Genomic DNA, 25,018 nt, shown 5'->3' with positions numbered 1-25,018 from the left:
GTTGGTAGAGACCTATCCCAACAGACTCATAGCTGTTTGCTGCCAAAGATGCTTCAACCAAGTATTAACTGAGGGAGGTGGAGACTTATCCAATTATGATATTTCAGTTTTGTATTTTTTATATATAATTTTTTTCTCAATGAAAACTTTTTTCCCCTTAACAGTGTGGAGTATGATGTGTAGATAAGTGGGAAAAACCTTCATTCAAATGCATGAAACTCTGAGGCATTGACACAACAAAATGTGAAAAAAGTTCAAGGGGGTGTAGACTTTAGACATGTAGACATGTTCTTATAGACAGTTGTAATCTAAGTGTTAAATATGAGAGCACTGGTGCGAGGGTCTTTTCAAGTGTGATAAACACTGCTGAAATCCCAGAGCTCAAGACCTTTAAGAAACTTAAATAATAATCATACAGCTCCTGCATTACAACTAAAATGTATTATTTTTCTTGCTAATTCCTAAATATATATTAGTGCTGCTCTACTTAGTACATAGTGCTGTGTACCTACAGTTTTCTTTTTTTGTCTGGGTTCCTACACTTTACAGTAAAATACCATTATGCTCCAGTGTGTAATTGTAGTCTTTTAAATACTTTTTATTGAAGTGTATTCAATTAATTTTGCTTATTTTTCTAATGTTTTGCCATACTGTGTTTTGTATGCGTTTCTTTATTAAGTGTTGCATTTATTTGAGCTGGGATAGGGTGGCATCTATTCAAGGGTGGCGGTAATTCAAAGTAATACGGTACTTTAATAATTGTACATTAAGAGCAAGTTTGTTCTTAGAGAAGCAATAGTTTCTTGCTTGATATAAACTTTTTTATTATATCTTTTAAAAACAGAAATAAGTTATACACAGATCTGAAAATAATGAATTCAGTTTAAGGGAACCATATATTATATTTAGTAAATTTTTCTATGTGTGGTTTTATATTTTTACATTCTAGCAAATATGATTTATTCTGTATCTATTTCACACCAACCTCAAACATTGGAGATTGCAGATGAAAAAATGGCCTAGGGTGGAGTATTGTTACCCATTTCATAGCTTGTACACTAAATAGCTTGACATCCCTTAATAGATACTCATCTAATCATGAAATATATGTTAAAAATTTTGATGAGCGATTCTTTAGGAAGAGTGGTACCCCAAATAGTAATTATTACTTCCAATGTTGAATGACTGAGTGGGATTGCTAAGAACAGCAGGATAGTGTATACTGTAAATCACATCTTAATTTACACTCTCCAAAATCTATGAGGCTGAATTGGTTAGTATATTCACGGGATGTACATGTAAAATGTAATTTTGAAACAGAGACACACGCAGGGTGCATCCATATATCCTAGTAAGGTATTGGCCTTATCAGTCTGTTGGTTGTTAGGAGGTTTAGTTTTGGCAGTGGTCTGGGGCTCGTCACCACCACCCTGGTATCGACATTTTAGAAATACGTTAACAAATTACACCAACAAATGTATTAAAAGGGAAGCACGCCTGTGAAATAAAACAATGAACAAATACTCTATCCTATTCTAAGGTTTAAAGTGTGAACAAACCACATCATAGAGGTTCTCTGGAGCTGCACATGAACAGCAGCAATTTTCACATGCCATGTGGAAGTATTTAAAACTGCACCGGCTCTATGGATGTCAATAAGGAAAGTGTTCCCCTGTGCTTCCACATGACCCAGCATCTTCCTCTGTGATCACTACAGTAGTGCGAGCAATGTTTCTGCTGGGCAGCTGTAAATTTTTATGGCAGATATGAAAACGTAGTTGGTTTAGATTTTTGCACATATGTTCCAAAACTGAAATTGGCAATACTGACCCCATTATAGGGTTTTGTCATAAAAAATTAAGCGCTCAAGTGAAGGCAAAAACAGATGTTCACAAATAACCAGGACATGCTATGTAATACAGAAGTTGTAAAACCACTTGGATTAAGTGATCAAAACATGGTTAAATTTGAAATTACCTGGGATTCAAGGCAAAGCTGCACAAACTAAAGTTATCATTTCAGAGAGGATAACTTTGAAGGGATGAGACAGGAACTGAGAAATAGACTGGGCAGACAGTTAAAGTTCAGTGGAACAGATTTAAAGTATAATGCAAGACGAGCAGGACAAGTATATACTTAAAATGAAAAAGACAAAGTTTAACGTTAGGTTATTACCGTAACCCTGGTTGTCTGAAAATGAATGACAACTATTACCTAATGGGAAGAGCCCTCTCTGACCGTCACTCACTGAGCATATATAAAAAAGGCAATGCTGTGAGGAGGAAGTCCCTCCCACCTTCTGCTGAAGAGGGTCGTCCTCACAGTAGCATATCGCCATTTTCTTCCGAAATCGGCGGTTAGCTGGGGACACAACCTCGAAGGGTAATGGTTGTCATTCTTTTTCAGGGAACCAGGGTTCCCTTTCAATGGAATGACAACCATTAACGAAAGGTTACCAGGTTACCGACACTACAGCCTCGCGGTGATAGCCTCAGAGCTCTCACGACGCCTAAGGGCATGACGCCTGCAACACCTTAGAGCCCAGAGAGGGCCTTGCTCGGTTTGCAACATCAAGGCGGTTAAAACGCACAAATGTCTGACTAACTGTCCATGTAGCAGCACTGCAAAGCTCATCCAAGGAGGCACCATGAAGGAAAGCCCACGAAGTTGCTTGGCCCCTAGTAGAATGGGCCGTAATGTTCCCCGGCAAGGGGGAGTCTGTCTGTTCATACGCCAAGTGTATAGCACCTGCCACCCAGTGCGCTAGACATTGCTTCGATAGGGCCTGACCTCTAGACCGAGACCCAAAGCAGACAAACAGCTGGTTGGACTGTCTCTAGGACGCCTTCATATCCAGGTATCAGCACAGAGGCCGGACCAGGCAAAGCGTGTGCTGTCTACGGTCCTCCTCTGACTTGTGTTGGGGAGGTCTGAAAGTTTCCAAAACCACTGGTTGGTTATGATGCAATGATGAGACCACCTTTGGCAAAAAGGCTGGGTTATCCGCGAGTCATTTCCAGTGAAAGCCATACACGTCATCGATGGACAGCAAATGGAAGCTCACTTACTCGTCTGACAAACGTAATGGCTATTAAAAATGCCACCTTCAAGAAAACCGGGCGCAGCTCTGCTGACGCCATGGGCTCAAAAGTGAGACCCACAAGTACCAGTTCCAGATCCCATTTGGGGACCATGCCTTTCATGGGAGGACGAAGCGTCCGAGCCCTTTTAAGAAATTGCACGGCCAGGAAGTGTGCCCCAGGGGACACAGAGTCAATTTTGTCAAGGCACAACGATATTGCTGCCAGTTATACCTTCAGAGTGGACGCGGATTTTCCCGCATCAAACAGGTGTTGTAAGAAGGTTAACATTGTCGCAATAGGGCAGGTTCACCGGACCGTGACCTTCAGCAATGCACCAGTCTTGAAAAACTTTCCATTTATATGAATACTGGGCACTAGTGTTTGGTGCCCTAGCAGACTGTAGTGTCTCTACCACTGCAAACCTCGTCTGGATAGACGGCTCCATTCAACAGCCAGACCCAGAGTTGGAGCTGGGCTGGGTTAGGGTGCCATAATAACCCCTTCGCTTGGCTCAAGAGGTCCTTGCGTAGTGGGAGCTGCCACGGTTGACCCGACACGTCAGAGAGGAGAGCAAACCAGGGGCACCTCGGCCATCTGGGTGCAACCAGCAACACCTGTGCTCTCCACCCTGATCCTCTCTAGTATCAGGGGTAATAACGGTAGCGGAGGGAACGCATACAAGAGCCCCTGTGGCCAGGGGTGAGCTAGCGTGTATACTCCCAAGGGGGCCCCCGTCACTCTCCATAGAGAACCATAGGGGGCAATGAGTGGACTTAGCTGTGGTGAAGGGATCGACTTGAGCAGTACGAAACCTCTCCCAAATCTGTTTCACCACCTGAGGATGCAGTCTCCATTCCAAGCTGTCTGGAGTTCTTCTGGACAGGAGGTCTGCTGCCTTGTTGTCCACACCTGGGAGGTGAACCGCCCTGATGGAACACAAGTTTCTGTGCGTCCCGGACAGGAGTCTGTGCACTGCGTGAAGGCCTGGCGAGCGCAGGCCGCCTTGGTGGTTTATGTAGGCTACCACTGTAATGTTGTCCATCCAGGCGAGCACATGTTTGTGCGCTAACTGCTGGCGAAAATGAGAAAGCGCCAGTGCTACAGCTTGCAGCTCTTGAGCATTTATATGCGCTTGCTGCCAATGTCCTTTCCACTGACCTCTTATTACCCTTCCATTCAAGACCGCTCCCCTGTCCAGGCTGGAGGAGTCTGTAGTGACAACTTCCCTTGTGTGAGCGGAGCCAAGGGGAGAGGCGCAAATTGCCGGGACGGAGCCATTGTCTTCCGGCATTGTCTAGGCACTCGCACCAGCCGGTATCAATCGTAGACCGGGTGCACCTTGAGTGTATTTACCCAGGCTTGAAGCGGGCGCATTCTCAGCAACCCTAGTGGAAGGATTCTCGAGGCGGCTGCCATCAGCCCCAACAACCTTTGATATGTTCTGACAAGTAGAAAAGCATCCTCTCTGAATTGGGAGAGTGTGACCTCCAACGACTGAATCCTGTCTTCCAACAGTGAGGCAAGCATGCTCACAGAGTTCAGTTTGATCCCCAGGAACACTGTGGACTGAGACGGTACAAAGTTGCTCTTCTGTTGATGTATGGAGAGCCTTCGTCACATAATCTATGACCTATTTTGTGTGCACCTTGGTGTGTGCTTTGGAACGTGTGCAAACTAGCCAATCGTCCAGATAGTTCAGGATCCAAATACCCCGCAGCCTGAGTGGAGCCAGTGCTGCATCCATGCACTTGGAAAATGTGCGGGGAGCCAGCTAGAGACCAAATGGCAGCACGCAGCATTCATACGCGTTGCCTTGAAAGGTGATGTGCAGGTACTTTCTGTGCGTGGGACGGATCGGGACATGGAAGTAGGTGTTTTGCAGGTTGATCGATGTGAACCAGTCGCCCAGCTGGACGAACTGGAGGCCATGCTCTGCTGTCAACATGTTGAACTTCCTTTGTTTGATGAATATGTTGAGGATCCTAAGGTACAGAAAACGTCTGAAACCGCTGTCCCGCTTGAGCACCAGGAAGTGCCTGGCGTAGAAGCCGCTGAGGGCATAGCTTGGGTTTACCAAGCGCAGTGTTCTTCTGTTGAAGAATGGCGAGCTCCTGTTGAAGAAGTATCACACTCGCTGGTTCGACGGTGGTAAGGAGCACACTCTTGAATGGTGGCAAAATTAAGCGGAATTGTACAGCGTAACCGTGTCTCATTGTCTCAGTGACCCTTGCCATGGGTCGTGTCCATTGGTCAGTCCGGTTGTGAGGTCTCCCTTGGGCTTGGGAGGGGGCAGATCTTTCTTAGTTCCTGGCCTCGGTCTCCAGCCGGAGAACCAGTTACCCCTGGCCAGCGGTGGTCTCTTGCCACCAGCTCTTCCTCTGCCTGCTTGTTTGTTCTGGGGTGGAGGGCAGCGTTCAGGCTCAGTTGCCCCTGCAGGCTGTGAAGACCACCTGGGGTGCTGGAGTTAAGCAGGAAGGCAAGAGAATTTAGAAGTAATCTCTGTGGCCTTGTGGGACCTATCAAGGCTCACATCGATGGCCGCTAGCTGGGTCTGGTAGAGCACCAGTATGGCCATTGCATTTGCCGCTAGCACTGACAGCACTGCTGACGCATCTGCTTTTTTGAGCATGGCATCAGTTATTCTGCAGAGCTTGGATGGGCAGGTCGGGTCTCTGTCCCCTCAAGTGAAGGTGGATCCCTGCACCAGTACCGTGACCATGTCCCAGATGGTGCGGAACGTGCCTAGGCCCGCTTCTTGGGCTCCTGCTGTGTGTAGCAGGGACTCTGCTGTTCTGGAGGCTGAGGGAGTGGATGCTGGGTTGCTCTAAGATGCGCGAACCAACTTGAGAAAAGCCTGGCACAAGGGGAGGGCATGTTGTAGGTGCCCTTTCTGCTTCAGGAAGCGGTTCCCCTTTCCCTCCTGTTCTGCCAGCCAGGGAACGTCCATGGCAGCAGCTGGATGCTGCATGAGGGCCCGGAACTCCTCCCTCTATGACACGTGCGGCAGGGGCGGTAAGGAGCCCTCGGCTTGGCCTGCCCGCTGTGGCGGGGTCAGACACGTCCGACCTTGAGGCCGTAAATGACAGCTCGTCTGGGCTTGGAGGTCTAGGTGCCGGGGATGGACAGCGGGACTGGGGCGGGGCTGGGGCTGCTCGGTGGTAGGGGGCATTCAACCCTAGAACATAAGAACATAAGAAAGTTTACAAACGAGAGGAGGCCATTCGGCCCATCTTGCTCGTTTGGTTGTTAGTAGCTTATTGATCCCAAAATCTCATCAAGCAGCTTCTTGAAGGATCCCAGGGTGTCAGCTTCAACAACATTACTGGGGAGTTGATTCCAGACCCTCACAATTCTCTGCGTAAAAAAGTGTCTCCTATTTTCTGTTCTGAATGCCCCTTTTTCTAAACTCCATTTGTGACCCCTGGTCCTTGTTTCTTTTTTCAGGCTGAAAAAGTCCCTTGGGTCGACACTGTCAATACCTTTTAGAATTTTGAATGCTTGAATTAGGTCGCCACGTAGTCTTCTTTGTTCAAGACTGAACAGATTCAAACTAACTAACTTAAGAATGGTCTCCAGCATGGTCTGCTGGGCCCTCACTGTCTCTTCCAGCTCTTGAAACCTCCGCTCAGACAAGCTTGGACATCTCTGTGGCAACTCAGTAGGAGAGCGCCTGCACCTACACAGGGAAGGATAGTGGTACCTGAACGGTGACCGCCTGCTTCCTGGCGAACGTCCCCTTGAGTGGTGCCGCCTCGGCAGCGACCATCTCGCTTCCACAGAGAGGTGCCTGCGCCTCTGCACCGGTGGTGGAGAAGGGGAGGGTGACCCCGGGGTATGGGGGAGCTCCCTGGTCACAGTGGCAGGAAGGGTCCTAGAGAACCTTTGTGAAGGGCCTTGGACCACAGATTCTCCCCTGCCCCGAAGAGAGAGACTCCGCTGGGGAGAGGGCTGATCTCCTGTGTTTCGTTCTTTTTGAGAACTTCCTGCATGGAGAGTAGTCCAACTCACCCGCCAGCGCCTTGCCGCGTGGTCTGGCCCCAAGCATTTGGTGCAGGACGATTGTTCTGCCTGTTGATCTTCGCCGTGCACTGGTCACACCGGTGGAAACCAGCTGATGACCCTGTGGAGCGCACTGACATGGCGCAGGGCATCGGTGCCGAGCAACGTGTCAGTGCCGAGCTTGTTAAAACAGCGCAGGCCGAATTGGTACCGAGTATATCAGCATCGGCGCAGAGGAAGCGTGGTCGGTGCTGCGTAGTCGGTGCCGAGTCAATCGCCCCGAGGTCGGCGTCGAGTAGGTGCCGCGTAGAGTGCGGTTGGTGCCGAGCAGTCGATGCCGAGTCAATCGGCTGTGACGCCTGTCACACAAAAGTAAACATTAATAAAGTGGTCAATTATAGCGTACCGCTTTTAGCCTGGCCAGGCATTCAAATGTATTAATAAGCATAAAAAATAATGAAAACCTAAGTAAAAAAGTTATGCTTACCGTTTCCCTTTTAAGCGCTGCTTTTGGGAAATGTTGCCCCTTTAAATGAGTTTGGAGGACCTTGACCTTTTTAACCCTGCATTAATGTACTATGGGACGGCACCTTTTCCTGTAGGGAAGTTTACTTCTGTTGGTAATAGCTGAAGGTTTGCCATGGGATATTTAAAAAGTGTTCAGGTTGGCTTTACTAAGTTTTGTTTATCGTAAAACTACTTAGAGTTAGAAAACGTAATATTTTTTACTAGCTTTTGTTTTGTGCACAGTTTTAAAACAATTCTCTAGTACAATATGCTACTGTGAGGACGACCCTCTTCAACAGGAGGTGGGAGGGACTTCCTCCTCACTGCAGGGCCCTGATAGGGCAGCTTTTATATATGCTCGGTAAATTGATGGTCAAAGGGGGCTCTTCCCATTCGGTAATGGTTGTCATTCCAGTGAAAGGGAACAAGCAGTCACCAAGATGGTTAAACAAATCAATAAAAACTAAGAGTAGAAAAAAATGTTGTATATGACTTACAGGAAGAGCAAAAACTTGGGAAGAATATAGGCATATGCTTTAACAGGTAAAAAATGGATATTAGGAACGCCAAAAGAGATCTATCAAGAAATACTGCCAGTTATGCTACACGTAATCCTAAAAACCATTTCCAGTATTATGAAAGTAATAGAACTCTGAAAGAGGAAGTTATGGTATTAATGGATGAATATGATAACTAGGTTTATGAGGACTGCAAAATATCTGATTTACTAAACAAATATGTCTTGAATGTTTTCATCCGAGAGGATATAAATAATAAAGCCGCCAGTGCTGCCCGGCTGCGCACACACGTCTTAAAGATTTCAGCATCAGTGAAGTCGAGGTATTATATAAGCTACAGTGTTAAAAAAAAAAACAAATCAGATGAGATTTATCCAAGGGTGTGTAAGGAAACAAGGGTAGAAATATGTGGGCTACTGGCTAATAGATTGGAAGCTTGCAAATGTTGTGCCATTATTTATAAAAGGAGGATAAGACAGACCCAGGTAATTATAGACCTATTAGTTTAACCCCTGTAACATGTAAAATGATGGAATCAATATTAAGAAGAACTATTTATACAACAACAATAAATAGCGAGCATGGGTTCAGAAAAGGGCGGTCATGCTTAACTAACTTTTCTTAACTAACAGATTCTGGTATAGTAAGCAAACTTGTTAAATTTGCAGACGACACAAAAGTAGGAGGAGTGGCAAACACTGTTGCAGCAGCAAATGTCATTCAAAATGATCTAGACAAGATTCAGAACTGGGCAGACACATGGGAAATGACATTTAATAGAGAAAAGTGTAAGGTACTGCACGCAGGAAATAAAAATGTACATTATAAATATCATATGGGAGATACTGAAATTGGAGAAGGAATCTATGAAAAAGACCTAGGAGTTTTTGTTGACTCAGAAATGTCTTCATCTAGACAATGTGGGGAAGCTATAAAAAAGGCTAACAAGATGCTCGGATACATTGTGAAAAGTGTTGAATTTAAATCAAGGGAAGTAATGTTAAAACTGTACAATGCACTAGTAAGACCTCATCTTGAATGTTGTGTTCAGTTCTGGTCACCTCGCTATAAAAAAGATATTGCTGCTCTAGAAAGAGTGCAAAGAAGAGCGACCAGAATTATTCCGGGCTTAAAAGGCATGTCATATGCAGACAGGCTAAAAGAACTGAATCTGTTCAGTCTTGAACAAAGAAGACTACGTTGCGACCTAATTCAAGCATTCAAAATTCTAAAAGGTATTGACAGTGTCGACCCAAGGGACTTTTTCAGCCTGAAAAAAGAAACAAGGACCAGGGGTCACAAATGGAGTTTAGACAAAGGGGCATTCAGAACAGAAAATAGGAGGCACTTTTTTACACAGAGAATTGTGAGGGTCTGGAATCAACTCCCCAGTAATGTTGTTGAAGCTGACACCCTGGGATCCTTCAAGAAGCTGCTTGATGAGATTTTGGGATCAATAAGCTACTAACAACCAAACGAGCAAGATGGGCCGAATGGCCTCCTCTCGTTTGTAAACTTTCTTATGTTCTTAACTTACTTGACTTTTTTGAGGATGTTACAGCTAATGTAGATGATGGCAATGCTTATGATATCATAAATCTTCATTGCCCTGCAGTACTTGTTTGTTTAACCTGCTTCTGGCCTGACGTCACCACTCTGCCATCCTGACACAGTCATATATAAATTAATATAAATCAGGAATACAGGGGAGAATGTGTATTCAGATGCAGAACTGGTTAAAAGCAGAGAAGCAGAGAATAATTGTTAGAGGTGTAAAATTGGATGGGGGGGGGGGGTGTACTTAGTGGGGTACTACTAGTTCACTTGCAAGTGATTCAAATCATGGTTCACTTGCAACAAACTCATTTTTTCAGGTTTAAAAATTAAAGCGAACTTGAGTTTCTTTGAGAGTGAATTCAAATGTGTTTGTTTGGTTCACTTGCAGCTTCATCCAAACTGTTCTATTGGTTTCACATTGCACTTTTCCAAATGCACTCTGCTCTCTTGCTGATTACTAGAGTGGAAATTCTCTCTGGAAAAACATTTTTCATCATGCTCAACATGATGTGCTGTTGTGTACATGAAACATTATGGTGTTCTTGTCTGGTGTGTGTGTGTGATTTGACAAACCCTGCTTTGCATATGTGCGACAGTGGCAAGATACTTTCTGTCGTGCTTGCTGAAGTACATCACTTCCACAATTTGCTTAGCTGTTTGGAGAGGTTCGTTTCCAGGAGAACCAGAATATGTTTGGTTTCACATTCCAAACAAATGAGTCAAACAAACTAGGTGTAAAAGTGCCCTTACTGTTCCTCGTTTATATAAATTACTTGGCCCAAGATACACATTACAAGATTGTTAAATTTGTAGATGATACCAAACTTGGGGGAGTAGTGGACTCTGAAACAGCAGCCCAGCTAACTGAAAAGGATTTGGACTATCTCTGTAACTGGGAAAACTTGTGGCAAATTAATTTTTAATGTTAAAAAATGTAAAGTATTGAATATTAGGCTTAATAATCCATGTTATAAGTAATTATTTTATGTTTCTTTAAGAGCTCATATATTTTATGTATAAATACTGACAACATGTTTTCAAAACTTAAAGTTCACTGTAGAATGGAAAAGGTAGCATTGTGAAATCACAGCTGTGATTAATCATTAATGGATTAAAACCCCTATCAACAAACAAATACAATTCAATCTAACCAATCATGAAGCAGTCTCATTGTACTGGAGAAAAACCTTCAAGAATCCAAACCTTGTATGGAACAAATTTTTGACAAAGCTTTTGCCAAGTCCTGCATAAAAGATTAATTCTCAAACTGAACGCAGTCGGGATTCAAGGAAATGCATGTACATGGATTAGGCAGTGGTTAACATGTAGAAAAGAGAAAGTACTGATTAGAGGAGAAACCTCAAAATGGAGCGAGGTAACCAGTGTATTACCACAGGTATTAGTATTAGGTCCTCTGCTTTGCCTAACCTACATTAAAGACTTAGATTCTGGTATAGTAAGCAAACTTGTTAAATTTGCAGACGACACAAAAATAGGAGATGTGGAAAACACCATTGCAGCAGCAAAGGTCATTCAAACTGATGACAGAATTCAGAACTGGGCAGACACATGGCAAATGACATTTAATAGAGATAAGTGTAAGGTACTGCATGCAGGCAATAAAAATGTGCATTATAAATATCATATGGGAGATACTGAAATTGAAGAAGGAATCTATGAAAAAGACCTTGGAGTTTATGTTGACTCAGAAATGTCTTCATTGAGACAATGTGGGGAAGCTATAAAAAAAAGGCTAACAAGATGCTCGGACATATAGTGAAAAGTGTTGAATTTAAATCAAGGGAAGTAATATTAAAACTTTATAATGCACTAGTAAGACCTCATCTAGAATACTATGTTCAGTTCTGGTCACCTCACTACAAAAAGGATATTGCTGCTCTAGAAAGAGTGCAGTGTTTGATGTGGTATTTTATTTAACTAATCGTCACACTTTACTTGCAGCTGCAGAGCTAGATCTAGCGTCTTGTGAGAACCCCTTGCATTTGCTTGTCTGTCACTCTCTGAGAAGCTGAGAGGCATGGAGGAGGGGTTCGCTTATCGTCAGACAGATTTGGTATAGCCAATACTCCATTCACGTTGACTTCACCCCTTCCCATTAAAAAAAAAAAAAAACCTACTACAAAAAAACAAAAACAAACTACCTTTCCCAATGCAGTTGGGCAATGTCCATCCTTCCTGATTCATGTCTACCATTCATTCATTCTGAATACATCCAGCGCTCAAAGAATATCACAGACATTTGCAGAGATTTTTGAGATGTTACAGTAACTATAAGTTTTGCACTATTGAGGAGTTTGGTGATAAAACAAGTGATCAGGAGAGGATTTATCAGTATGCACATCTATATAGAGCTATGTGAAAAATACAGTGAACAAGGAGTGGGGCTTGGCTGGAGATTCAGTACTGAATGTCCTTTTGTGATTCAATGCCGTTTAAACCTGTTTTACGCTGAAAAAAATATTTTAAACAGTGTGTGTAACAGTGTACGTGAAAATAAATTGGACCTGATGCGCCTGACAAGCGCTGAATAAATGGATAGCAAATGATTAATTATTGGAGATATTAATTCATAGCCAGCCAGCATTTTTGTAAATAGCAACAAATGTAATGTACAATAAAATAAACATTTTATTTGTGTCATCGGTGTTAAATTCAGGCGGAGCTTCATGGTTGGCAGTTGTTGAAAAATGTTGGCGAGTCCCGTTTGTGAGATGATGAGGCTGTAAACAGCATTCTCCCAAAACTAAAGCAACTTTTGTTACAAGGGAGGTTATACACAGGAGCAGTTAGACAATGCTAACAGGGTTGTTCTGGAAATGTGTGCCTGACAGGACATTGTCTCAGAGGGCTGATTCAGAGAAGAGATATAAAGTGCCAAAGGAAAGGGTGACGTTTCTCTTCTGTACAAAGACAAGTGGAAGTCACAAAATTACCCCGCTCTGCATTGGAAAATCACGGCAGCCACGATGCTTTCATCACGTTAATATGAAGTTACAAGAACTCCTGAAAAGCCTGGATGACGGAGGAAAATTTTAAACAATGTTTTTTTGTGGAATTTGTCCCCAGTGTTAAGAAACATCAATGTCAAGTGCATCAAGATGGAAAAACCATTACTACTCCTGGACAACTGCCCGACGCACTCTCCTGCAGACCAGTTAGAGATACCTGACGGAAAAATGAAAGTTGTATACTTAACTAAAAACACAACAAAATCCAGCCGATGGATGGTGGGATAATTGCAGCATTCAAGAAGCAGTACAGAAAAAGGCTACTGAGAGAAATCCGAGTCACAAGAGAAACAGGCTGTGACTTTTTTTAATTCCTTCACTCTGAAAGATATGATGTCTCTTGCAGCTGACACATGGTCCGGTAGTCATTCAGGAAGTGTCAAAAACATTTGAAATAAGACGTTAGGACTCCCCCCCCCCACACACACACACTGTCAATCATGATGTTTGAAGAAAATGACGACAATGAGCAACTTCTGCCAGATGTTCAGACATTTCATTTGCTGGATGGAGAGGAGGATCCTCTCCTACATTTTTCACATTCAACTGGTTTTGAAAGTCCTGTTTCAATTTGCAATTTTTTTTTTTTTTTTGGACTGTGTTCTTCAATTAATAAATGCAGACTACTGGATGCACATCACAAATACTGTAGGTTGGTGTAATTCTACTTTTACTGTATTCACAATATCATTGTTAGCCTAGTATAGTAGTAGTGGTTGTTTTCAAAACAAATACAGGCAGTCCTCGCACTTACGACACAACTGGTTCCTGAAAGTCGCGTTGTAAGTTCAAGCGTCGTAAGTCGAAGCACATTTTCCCATAGGCACAATGTTATAAATTGGGGACGTTCCTGACTCTTCAGCCAGATAAAAGTTTTACAAAAATGACCCGTTATATTGTACCCATGCAAATATTTATTTAACTCTTTACACTCAGCCCGGTGGTTACGTTCATATTACTCAGGCATTTATTTATATTGTAAAAAAGTACAGACTCTGGGCTTTCCAATGACGTATTCAGTGTGTGTATGTGGTACTCCTATCAGGAAATACAATCGCCTGAAGTTACGCCCCTCATCATGTTCACAGCTTAAGTTTTGTTTTGAGTCAATTGCTGCAGTTCAGACACCCAGCATGTACACACGACGCATGGCTCAGGTCTCGCAGTGTCGTAAATGGTGTATGGATGTCGTAAAGTCGAAGCAGGGTAATAATGCAAAAGAGTCCTAAGTGCCGTGTGTCGTAAGTCGAAGCATCATAAGTCAAGGACTGTCTGTACTATAATAATCAAGAAAATAAAAGAATAAAAACAGGGCTCATATTATGATACTGTAATTAATTTAGCGGTAGTTAACGCCTCTCTCTAAGCAACTTCATTATTGCTCGTTTTGATTATCCCTTGGCTGCAACGAACTGCCGGCTATAACGAAAAAAAGGCTTAGATCCCAACAGGTTTGTTATAGCGAGAGTGTACTGTAATGAATAGAATTGAATTAGGTAACTTATCTGAACACTTTAAGTAGGCTTTTTTCTTTGCTGATCATAGCTGTGGATGATGCTTGTTAAACTGTGTATGCCTTTATTGCCTTGTACCATAGGACAGAAATCACATGCAAGTGATAATAATTAAATCTCACTGCTGTTAATAATCATTTTAATTAACATTCAAACATCCGTGGGAACACAGAACACAAAATGATGCAATATGGATCACAGACATACAAAAAACTTCAGTCCCAGGCAGTAAAAAAGCATTAGCAAATGCATAATATAACATCCACTGAGGCTAATTGATCAGTGGTTTTGTTAGTTTACTAGAAAGTCCAGTCCAATAATATATACAATAGCAGCAGAATTATATATATATATATATATATATATAATATATATATATATATATATATATATATATATATATATATATATATATATATATAGCTGAAGCACCTACTAATTTATTTACATATACTTAAACTTTTTTTTCTTTCTATTTTAATTTTGTCAGTTACTGTACGTGCCTACAGTGCCTATAGAAAGTCTACACCCCCTTTAAAAATGTCACCTTTTGTTGCCTTATAGCCTAGAATTAAAATGAATTAAAATTGTTTTTTTTTTTCATTTATCTACAATGATCAAAAATGAAAACTGAAATAGCTTGGTTGGATAAGTGTCCACTCCTGTTGTAATAACAATCCCAAATTAGCTCAGGTGTAACCAATCGTCTTCAAAATCACACACCAAGTTAAGTGGCCTCCACCTGTGTTAAATTGTAGTGATTCATATGATTTTGGGATAAATTCAGCAGTTCCTATAGCTTCCCTCTGCTGGGTAGTGCATTTCAAAGCAAAGACTCAACCATGAGCACCAAGGCACTTTCAAAAGAACTCTGGAACAAAGTTGTTGAAAGGCATAGATCAGGGGATGGGTATAAAAAAATATCAAAGGCCTTGTATCCCTTGTAGCACAGTCAAGACAATTATTAAGAAGTGGAAGGTGTATGGCACCACCAAGACCCTGCCTAGATCAGGTTATCCCTCCAAACTGGATGACTGAGCAAGAAAGAGACTGATCAGAGAGGCTACCCAGAGACCAATGGCAACTTTGCAAGAGCTACAGGATTTTACGGCCATGACTGGTCAAAGTGTGCATGTGACAACAATATCCCAAGCACTCCACAAATCTGGCCTGTATAGTAGGGTGGCAAAAAGTAAGCCATTACTCAAGAAAGCCCACCTTGCAAAAAAACAATGAGATTTTGTAGCAATGTGGCAAAAAGTTTTGTGGTCTGACAAAACTAAAAATGAACTTTTTGGCTTAAATGCAAAATGTAATGTTTGGTGCAAACCCAACACAGCGCATCACCCAATGAACACCATCCCTACTGTGAAGCATGATGGTGGCAGCATCATGTTATGGGGTTGTTTCTCATCGGCAGGGACTAGGGCATTTGTCAGGATAGAAGGGAAAATTAATGGATCAAAGTACAGAGAAGTCCTTGAGGAAAACCTGCTGCCCTCTGCAAGAAAGCTGAAACTGGGATGTAAATTCACCTTTCAGCATGACAACGACCCAAAGCACACAGCCAGAGCTACACTGGAGTGGCTCAGGAACAAAAAGGTAAATGTCCTTGAGTGGTCCAGTCAGAGAGACAGACCCCTGACCTAAATCCAATCAAAATTTGTGGCATGACTTGAAGATTGCTGTCCATCTATGCTCCCCAAGGAACTTAACAGAGCTTCAACAGTTTTGTAAAAAATGGTCAAATATTAACAAGTCTAGACTTGCAAAGTTGGTAGAGACCTATCCCAACAGACTCACAGCTATACAGCTCTGGAAAAAACTAAGAGACCACTGCAAAATTATCAGTTTCTCTGGTTTTACTATTTATAGGTATGTGTTTGGGTAAAATGAACATTTTTGTTTTATTCTATAAACTACTGACAACATTTCTCCCAAATTCCAAATAAAAATATTGTCATTTAGAGCATTTATTTTCAGAAAATGACAACTGGTCAAAATAACAAAAAAGATGCAGTGTTGTCAGACATCAAATAATGCAAAGAAAATAAGTTCATATTCATTTTTAACCAACACAATACTAATGTTTTAACTTAGGAGGAGTTCAGAAATCAATATTTGGTGGAATAACCCTGATTTTCAAGCACAGCTTTCATGCGTCTTGGCATGCTCTCCACCAGTCTTTCACATTGATGTTGGGTGACTTTATGCCACTCCTGGAGCAAAAATTCAAGCAGCTCAGCTTTGTTTGATGGCTTGTGATCATCCATCTTCCTCTTGATCACATTCCAGAGGTTTTCAATGGGGTTCAGGTCTGGAGATTGGGCTGGCCATGACAGGGTCTTGATCTGGTGGTACTCCATCCACACCTTGATTGACCTGGCTGTGTGGCATGGAGCATTGTCCTGCTGGAAAAACTAATCCTCAGAGTTGGGGAACATTGTCAGAGCAGAAGGAAGCAAGTTTTCTTCCAGGACAACCTTGTACTTGGCTTGATTCATGCGTCCTTCACAAAGACAAATCTGCCCGATTTCAGCCTTGCTGAAGTACCCCCAGATGAGTCAAATTTTCAGCTTTGCCCAACACCTGGTCGTCTAATGGTCCTGGAGAGGCCTACAAGCCACAGTGTCTCGCACCCACTGTGAAATGTGGTGGAGGATCGGTGATGATCTGGGGGTGCTTCAGCAAGGTTGGAATCAGGCAGCTTTGGCATGAATCAAGCCAAGTACAAGGTTGGAAGGTGCCCACTTGAAGACCCCAGAGATGCACCCTACTTAGCTCAAACCAGACGCTTGTCATGCTGATGCGCTGGGGAGACCGCACTGGGTTGATCCCCAGAGCCAGCATCGCAGCCGTTGTGTGTGCTGATGCGCTGGGGAGGCAAAATGAGCTGATCCCTGGAGCCAACAATACACTTCAGCAATCAACACCAGACAGAAGGATATCCATATCATGAAATGGAAAACAATGCAAATTGATGGAGATGCAGATGGATCACATTAGTTTACTGCAAAGCTACGTCTTAGTTGGCGACAGCCGAGTTCAAATTAGCATGAAGTTCAACATCTACTCTCATGTAATGGAAATCATTTTTTTTGTATACAGGAAAACAAAAACAATGTTATTTTATTCCAAACCTGTTCGTAGATTCCTTCTACGGACCAGTAGTAGCACTGCATTCAACAGAACAAAACAATGTAATTTAATAAAAAAAAGGGTGTAACTTTTATGTCCTTTATTTATTTTTGGGTTTTCTTTTGTAGAGATAAAAACAAACACTATGGACTTAAACCATTCTTGGCTGCTGCAGGCACATCTACATTTGAATTTCCTTCAGTCTCCCACATTGCACATGTTTACCTTTTCAGCACGGAGAATCCGCTTAAATGAATGGCAGAGAATGAATGGTGATAAAAGCAATTGCAATTGCAGATGATTTATGTCTGTGAAGGGCGCTCAGGACCTGAATGAAGTATAAATTTGGCCGGAGGTCTCGTCCGCGGGTGCCTGGCGGCTACCTGAGCGAGGCTGGCTAGAAAAACATGCATCCCAGTGCCTCAGATAAAAAGTGGCTGTAGCCACCTCTCCCCGAAATGACGAGGCCGCCAAACCATGAATGAATAATGAAAAAGTATTTAACGCTCTCCACAGTGGCACTCTGCCACCTAACCCCCAAATATTGACTTTAATAAAAATCAGCAGCTGAGACATGGCCCATCCCCCACAGCATGACTGCGCCAAGGGAGAGAGCTCAACCTCTCAAACCCAACTAGTACCACAATGTTGTTAGTTTCTAACCCTGCTGAATGCATTACCTGGTTAACATATTACACATGAAACCCAATGCATAATCCAACTTGAAAACCCTATTGTAGTTACAACTGGTGTAATTAAAATTGAATACATATTCATACATGAGTTTGTGATTTGTGTTTCTTGATGTGACAATACAACTTATTGAGCCTAAAGTTCCTTACTTGGGTAGAAATCCCCATTAGCACTGAACTGCCATGAATTAAGGGTGTGATACATCATACAGTTTGTCAGGAGGTTCAGTGGTTAGGCTTTTGAACTATTTAATCTATATCTCAAAGTATACCTAGCTAAAGAAACAACCACTGTTAACAGGAAATAAAGAAACGATAAAAAGGTCACACATTCTTCATACCTTACAAACACACTTATTTAAGAAAATTAAGCTCATATACCTTTCAGTGAAATAACTGCACACACATATAAACTATTCATCCAATATGCAATTTTGTGTCCGTCTAAGGTTTAATAAATACCATTTCAAGCTGAAGCCATACTGGACCAATAGTGTGCAATTATAACCATTATCTTCCTTAAACAAACCAATTTGAAGGCTTGCAGACATTTTTGTAACCACCAAACTTCAAAAGTCCTAAGCAAGTGGACAACTTATTATTGGACTCACCCTGAATCAGTTTGAAAGGGTTTTTACAAGGATAAGTTGCTGTATGTTTTTTTTTTTTTTAAAAAGTCTTTGTGTATATATGGTTGTTCTGTGTAACAAAAGCACATGTTGAAGATGTATTAGAGACCAAGTCATTGTGGTAAATTACAATCAAAGCAAAGGTGATTTGATGATGGCAATCAGGTTTCAGGGGCAGAGAGCTTGGTTCCCTACAGCTATGACTTCTATACTTTGGGAATGCTAACAAGCCAAATAGTCCACTGGGTCTACTGTCAGATAAACGGCAGTACAGATACCAAGGAATTATATTTGAGTGTAAAATTGAACATGGCTCTGTGACACTGCATCTTTAATCTCACTGGTTGTGTTTTGTATCCAGATGTTTTACAATTTGTTGTGTCTTAATACAATAAAAAAATAATAATAATAATAATAATAATAATAATAATAATAAATAATAATAATAATAATAATAATAATAATAAAAGTCAATGTATATTATTATGATTTTATTGTAAACTCAATTATTTGGGATAACCCTCTAATGTGACTTTGGCCATACATAAAAGTGTAACGTAGTTACAACGCATTATTTCAATACACAGAATTGCACCTTTGATTGTTAGCAACATTTCAGAAACGTGCACAAAAAATGACTCTTAACAAATGCCCCGAACTGAGGCTGCGTATTTTTACTTTTGAAATACACACTTTAGCCTTTCAACTTTCTGCTTCAAAATCAGTATGTGGTTTATCAGAGCTCGGTGGATGCATTTTTAGTAAAGGTGTTATTATTATTATTATTATTATTATTATTATTATTATTATTATTATTATTATTATTAAATTGCGCTACGGGAACTCGAAATTATTTACGCAAAAAACTAATCAGATCCAATTAAATTTAAAGAGAACACTAAGTGCAACATTTGCATTTAGCTTCGTACAATGTGTTTTGTTTTTGCAGTCCAACCTAGGTATGTTCTTTTAGTACCTTTGTTGTCAGTTTTAAAATGTGCTTAAGAGGGAAATACATCCCGATGCATTTTGCTTACAGTCATGAATGATCAAGTACCGCGCATTTCTACAGTATGCACCGGTACTACACCGGTGCATTATTTTCTTCATATTTAACAGCACGGTATCTTACAAAAACATGTTTACAGTCCAGATAGAAAAAAGCGCTAGTTCGCACTGCAGCACTTCTCGACTCTCTGAAGCATAGCTCCCCTGAATCAAATTACTACCAACCAGCTCACTTCCCAAAAACATTTAGGCTTCTAAGATACTTTTGTAGCTACCTACCTTCCCCATAGAAGGTTATGGTCCTTGTAAATTTACGACTTTTCTTTTGCGATAGTTGTTTGTGCCTCTGGATGCTGTTTTTTGCAACCCTGTCTGGTTCGCAATGTTAAAAGCTAGTATTGTAGTTCCACGTCTTACTCTTGCCTCTTGCTTTCTGTCTTCGCCTCTGAATTACTTCTCACTCTGCAGCTCCCACTAGTGACTTCACTGGTGCAATGAACTTTACATCTCAGATTAGATACGGTCATACAGTAATTTTTTAGTAAATTCTGTGAATAAATAGTTGCTTCCAAACGTTCTTCAGAGTGTAGTAGTGTCTGCATCAAAGTTTTACATTTATGTAACGCTAGACGATACAGGAGCGCCGCCAGAAATGTTTCAGAAAGCAAAACACTGCATCACCATGCTGTAAAGCGTTTCAGCCTATAGTATCACAGTGCTGCATTTTTGTTCTTTCCTGAGTTTCACAGCACATCCACTCACGTTAGAAAACAGCAATCAAATTGCATCACCGTTTCCATTTCTAAAAATGAATAAACACAGCGCAGTGCCATCGAGACAGAACAGCAATTAAGCACTGACTGCCAAATAGTCCACGACAACAATAAAAGGTACTTAGAAACCTATTTAAAATACAGACTTAAACTAGTGGAAAAACTAGCTCACAAATCTGTTATAATGGTTCCATTTATAATCATTACTGCCACAATCACTACAACTAATGTAATCATCACTCACCCCTTAAGCATGGGGTGTAAACATTTATCTTCCACGTTGTGTCAAAACAGGAAGTTTATTATTATTATTATTATTATTATTATATTATTATTATTATTATAATAATAATAATAATAATAATAATAATAATAATAATAATATAATAATGTGTCAATTGTGTGTTCATGATTAGGTAACGTATTATTCATATTAATATAAGATACGGATCGAATTAAAATACAAATTAAACTTGTATAAATTTGCACTTATTATGCTCAATACTGGAACAGCAACACAATTCAGATAATGCAGTTAACGTGTATGCTGCCAAAATACTGTGTAACGGCGGGGCAGTTGAGCCTGAAGATTATGGGGCGCATTGGACTTTTTGTTAGACCGTGGGGAAGGGTGAGAGTAGGCCTACTCTTGTAAATTATAAATGTTAACTTCCAAGCTAACAATTCTACGTTGTAGCAACGTTGTGAAATAGCATTGTGAAAAAGTTGCATTTTGGTTATGTCAGTGTTTGAATTCAACATTGCAGCAACGTTATTTTGTATGGTAGGCACTACGTTGTAGAATAACCTTGTCAGAACCTTGTGAACACGTTGTACCTAAATGGCATTATGATTAGGGTAACGTTTGAATTCAACATTGCAGCAAAGTTATTTTGTATGGTTTGAATAACGTAGCCACTATGTGGTCAGATCATTGTGAAAACGTTTCCACTGTAGAATTAAGTTGTGGACACCTTGTCAGAATATGAAAATAATTAGTACAAATTGTAACTAATGTAGTGCAGCATTAATGTTAGCTGCTATACACCTATTTTCTTTTAACAATAACAAATAAAAAAAGGAAAACAAAATGTTAAGATAAATAAAGTGTAGTATGGTGCCCCAATTATGTTCCCAAACAACAATCAATACCACAATAAACAATGATATCTAACAACAATACAAGGCAACCGCAATCTCTGTGGCAGGGAGCTGCAGGCGCTCAGGACAGGAACTTTTCACTGAGAGTCAAAGGAGGACACAGGGTGTGTGGGCACAGGGTGGGTGTGCTGGTTGGGCTGGTTGTCGCTCCTCACGGTCCTGACTCCACGTTCCTAAAAAGAATGACTTACATTAGAAACTATTCTTTGTTTTCACACTTGTAAACACAGACTGCCATGTGATACGTGTATCATGGTGTATAGGTCCTTGGTTTCATAAAGAATTGCAATTGTGAATAGTAGGGTTTTTTTTTTTTGCGAGTGTTTTATAAAACTGGTAGCTAGCTATTTTGCAATCTACAATGGGAAAAATCATTAATTCTGCAACCGACTTTTAATGACAGGTAGCTGACAAAACAAAAAAAAAAAAAAATATATATATATATATATATATATATATATATATATATATATATATATATATATATATATACAGTAATGTGCAAACGTTTTAGGCAGGTGTGAGAAAATGTCATAAAGTAAGAATGCTTTCAAAAATAGACATGTTAATAGATTATATTAATCAATTAACTAAATGCAAAGTGAGTGAACAGAAGAAAAATCTACATCAATTCAATATGTAGGTTGAAACACAATCATTAACTGAAACAGAAACCGCTGTGTAGGAGGAATAAAATTGGGTGAGGAACAGCCAAACTGAGCTAACAAGGTGAGGTTGCTGAAGACAGTTTACTGTCAAAAGTCATACACCATGGCAAGAATGAGCACAGCAATAAAACACAAGGTAGTTATACTGCATCAGCAAGGTCTCTCCCAGGCAGAAGTTTCAAGGCAGACAGGGGTTTCCAAATGTGCTGTCCAAGCTCTTTTGAAGAAGCACAAAGAAACGGGCAACGTTGAGGACCGTAGGCGCATTGGTCAGCCAAGGAAACTTACTGCAGCAGATGAAAGACACATCATACTTACTTCCCTTCGCAATCAGAAGATGTCCAGCAGTGCCATCAGCTCAGAATTGGCAGAAAACAGTGGGACCCTGGTACACCCATCTAGTGTCCAGAGAAGTCTGGTCAGAAGCGGCCTTCATGAAAGACTTGCGGCCAAAAAACCATACCTCTGACGTGGAAACAAGGCCAAGCAACTCAACTATGCATGAAAACACAGGAAGTGGGGTGTAGAAAAATGGCAGAAGGTACTCTGGACTGATAAGTCAAAATTTGAAATATTTGGCTGTAGCAGAAGGCAGTTTGTTCACTGAAGGACTGGAGAGCGGTACACAAATGAGTGTCTGCAGGCAAAAGTGAAACATGGTGGAGGTTCCTTGCAAGTTTGGGGCTGCATTTCTGCAAATGGAGTTGGGGATTTGGTCAGAATTAATGGTCTACTCAATGCTGAGAAGTACAGGCAGATACTTATCCATCATGCAATACCATCAGGGAGGCATCTGATTGGCCCCAAATTTATTCTGCAGCATGACAACAACCCCAAACATGCAGCGAAAGTCATTAAGAACTATCTTCAGTGTAAAGAAGAACAAGGAGTCCTGGAAGTGATGGTATGGCCCCACAGAGCCCTGATCTCAACATCATCGAGTTTGTCTGGGATTACATAAAGAGAGAGAAGCAACTGAGGCTGCCTAAATCCAACCTACCTGCCGAGTTCCTTCAAAAACTGTGTGCAAGTGTACCTAGAAGAATCGATGCTGCTTTGAAGGCAAAGGGTGGTCACACCAAATATTGATTTGATGTAGATTTTTCTTCTGTTCACTCACATTGCATTTTGTTAATTGATTAATATAATCTATTAACATGTCTATTTTTGAAAGCATTCTTACTCTACAGCATTCTTTCACACCTGCCTAAAACTTTTGCACAGTACTGTATATATATATATATATATATATATATATATATATATATATATATATATATATATATATATATAAAGATATTTATATTTTAAGAAATTAACAACTATTACAGAATTTGTAGGCAAGAATAAAAAAATTCGGCAAGTAGGCCTCTGAACATTAACTGACAAGTAAAAAAAAGATAAAAAAGAAGTGAATGATTTTTGTGTTGAAGCGGTAGGTCTACAGCTGTGGACGTAAGAAAGAACTGGATAATCTTTCAAGTAGACAATATTAAAGAAAAAAACAGAGAATGGAAAAAAAAAACATAATTGAAGGAGATGGTCCTAAATGTCATATTAAAAATGTAGCCATTAATGTTATTGAGGGCAGACTGGACATGAGCCAAATGAAAGGGAAGCGTAATGAAAACTGGTACATTTCTGTTTGTATCTATCTAAGATAGCAATTATGACATCATATTCATATACACTAAGGTTGCATTGTTATTATTACTACTACTGTTGTGGTTGCTGTTATTATTCTCATTATTAATTGATTTTATTTATGCAGCAGAACACCTCAAGGCGAAGTTATCAAAGTTAACAAACAGTAAAATTAATTGTTAGACTACAAATCATTAACATCAAATTCAAAATCATTAACAATCATCCTATTGTGTTACTTTAATCATCTCAAACATTGTATTACTGATATTTAGCCTATCTAAGCATTCACCCCACTTTTATTTAATAATATTTTAGAGACTGTATAACTAAATTAGGCTAATTAAATGGTTTCATTTACTAAATCTCTTTTAGAAACATATTTTTTCATGGCTTTTTAAACAGTTTTTGTTTTGTGTGCAATTTTATTCTTGTAGTGCTGTTTTATTGCTTGTTTTTATTCTTTTATTGCCGATTGTATTTTTTTTGTGAAGCACTTTTATGATTTCCAAAAGGCGCTATATTAAATCAATAAATTATTATCAGGAAGACGTATATAATTTGTTATCAGAACATATATTTCTCCTATGCAGCACTCACTTTACTGTGCTGTTTGAATAAACCCACGTTTCTGACCCACAACAAGTGTGTCGTTTGGATCTGGAAACTCTACATTATGCAGGCATATGCAGTAGCTACTGTACAGTTTAAATAAATTACAGCATTCAGTTTCTGATTTTAGTATTATATTGTTCAGGGATCAGTGCTGGAAAGGAGAAACATCTGATGATAAATACTTCTTCCTAGTAAATGAAAGCATCTAATTAATTTACTTACACATTCTCTGAAATATTTTTAAATAACACAGGGACGCATGCTTTGATAAGCTAAAGGTCAGTACACCACTCTGTTAAACACTGTGCTGATGCACATGCTTTGTAGTATTAGGATGACTAATTACTGAGATGATTAGAGTAACGCAATGGGTTGATTGTTAATGATTATACAATCAGTGGCTTAATGAGGAGGCTGTATCATGTACAACACTTAAATGCAAAATCCCTTAGACCATTTAGTACATACAAAAGATAATATATA

At 40.5% G+C, this 25,018-nt stretch overlaps 1 long non-coding RNA gene across 1 annotated transcript in view; it reads right to left on the bottom strand.

Moving 5' to 3' along the window:
- The window catches only part of LOC121298850, a 132,018-nt gene extending 111,760 nt beyond the window's left edge, over positions 1 to 20,258 (bottom strand). The window contains exon 1 of the long non-coding RNA XR_005947337.1: positions 19,954 to 20,258. This is a non-coding gene — a long non-coding RNA (uncharacterized LOC121298850). The remainder of the gene's footprint in view (positions 1 to 19,953) is intronic.
- Between the last annotated feature and the right edge of the window lie 4,760 nt (positions 20,259 to 25,018).

Source organism: Polyodon spathula, chromosome 2 (assembly GCF_017654505.1).
Source record: "Polyodon spathula isolate WHYD16114869_AA chromosome 2, ASM1765450v1, whole genome shotgun sequence".
Taxonomy (NCBI): Eukaryota; Metazoa; Chordata; class Actinopteri; order Acipenseriformes; family Polyodontidae; genus Polyodon; species Polyodon spathula.
The sequence above is the reverse complement of the archived record's forward strand: the minus strand, read 5'-3'. Positions and strand labels throughout refer to the sequence as shown.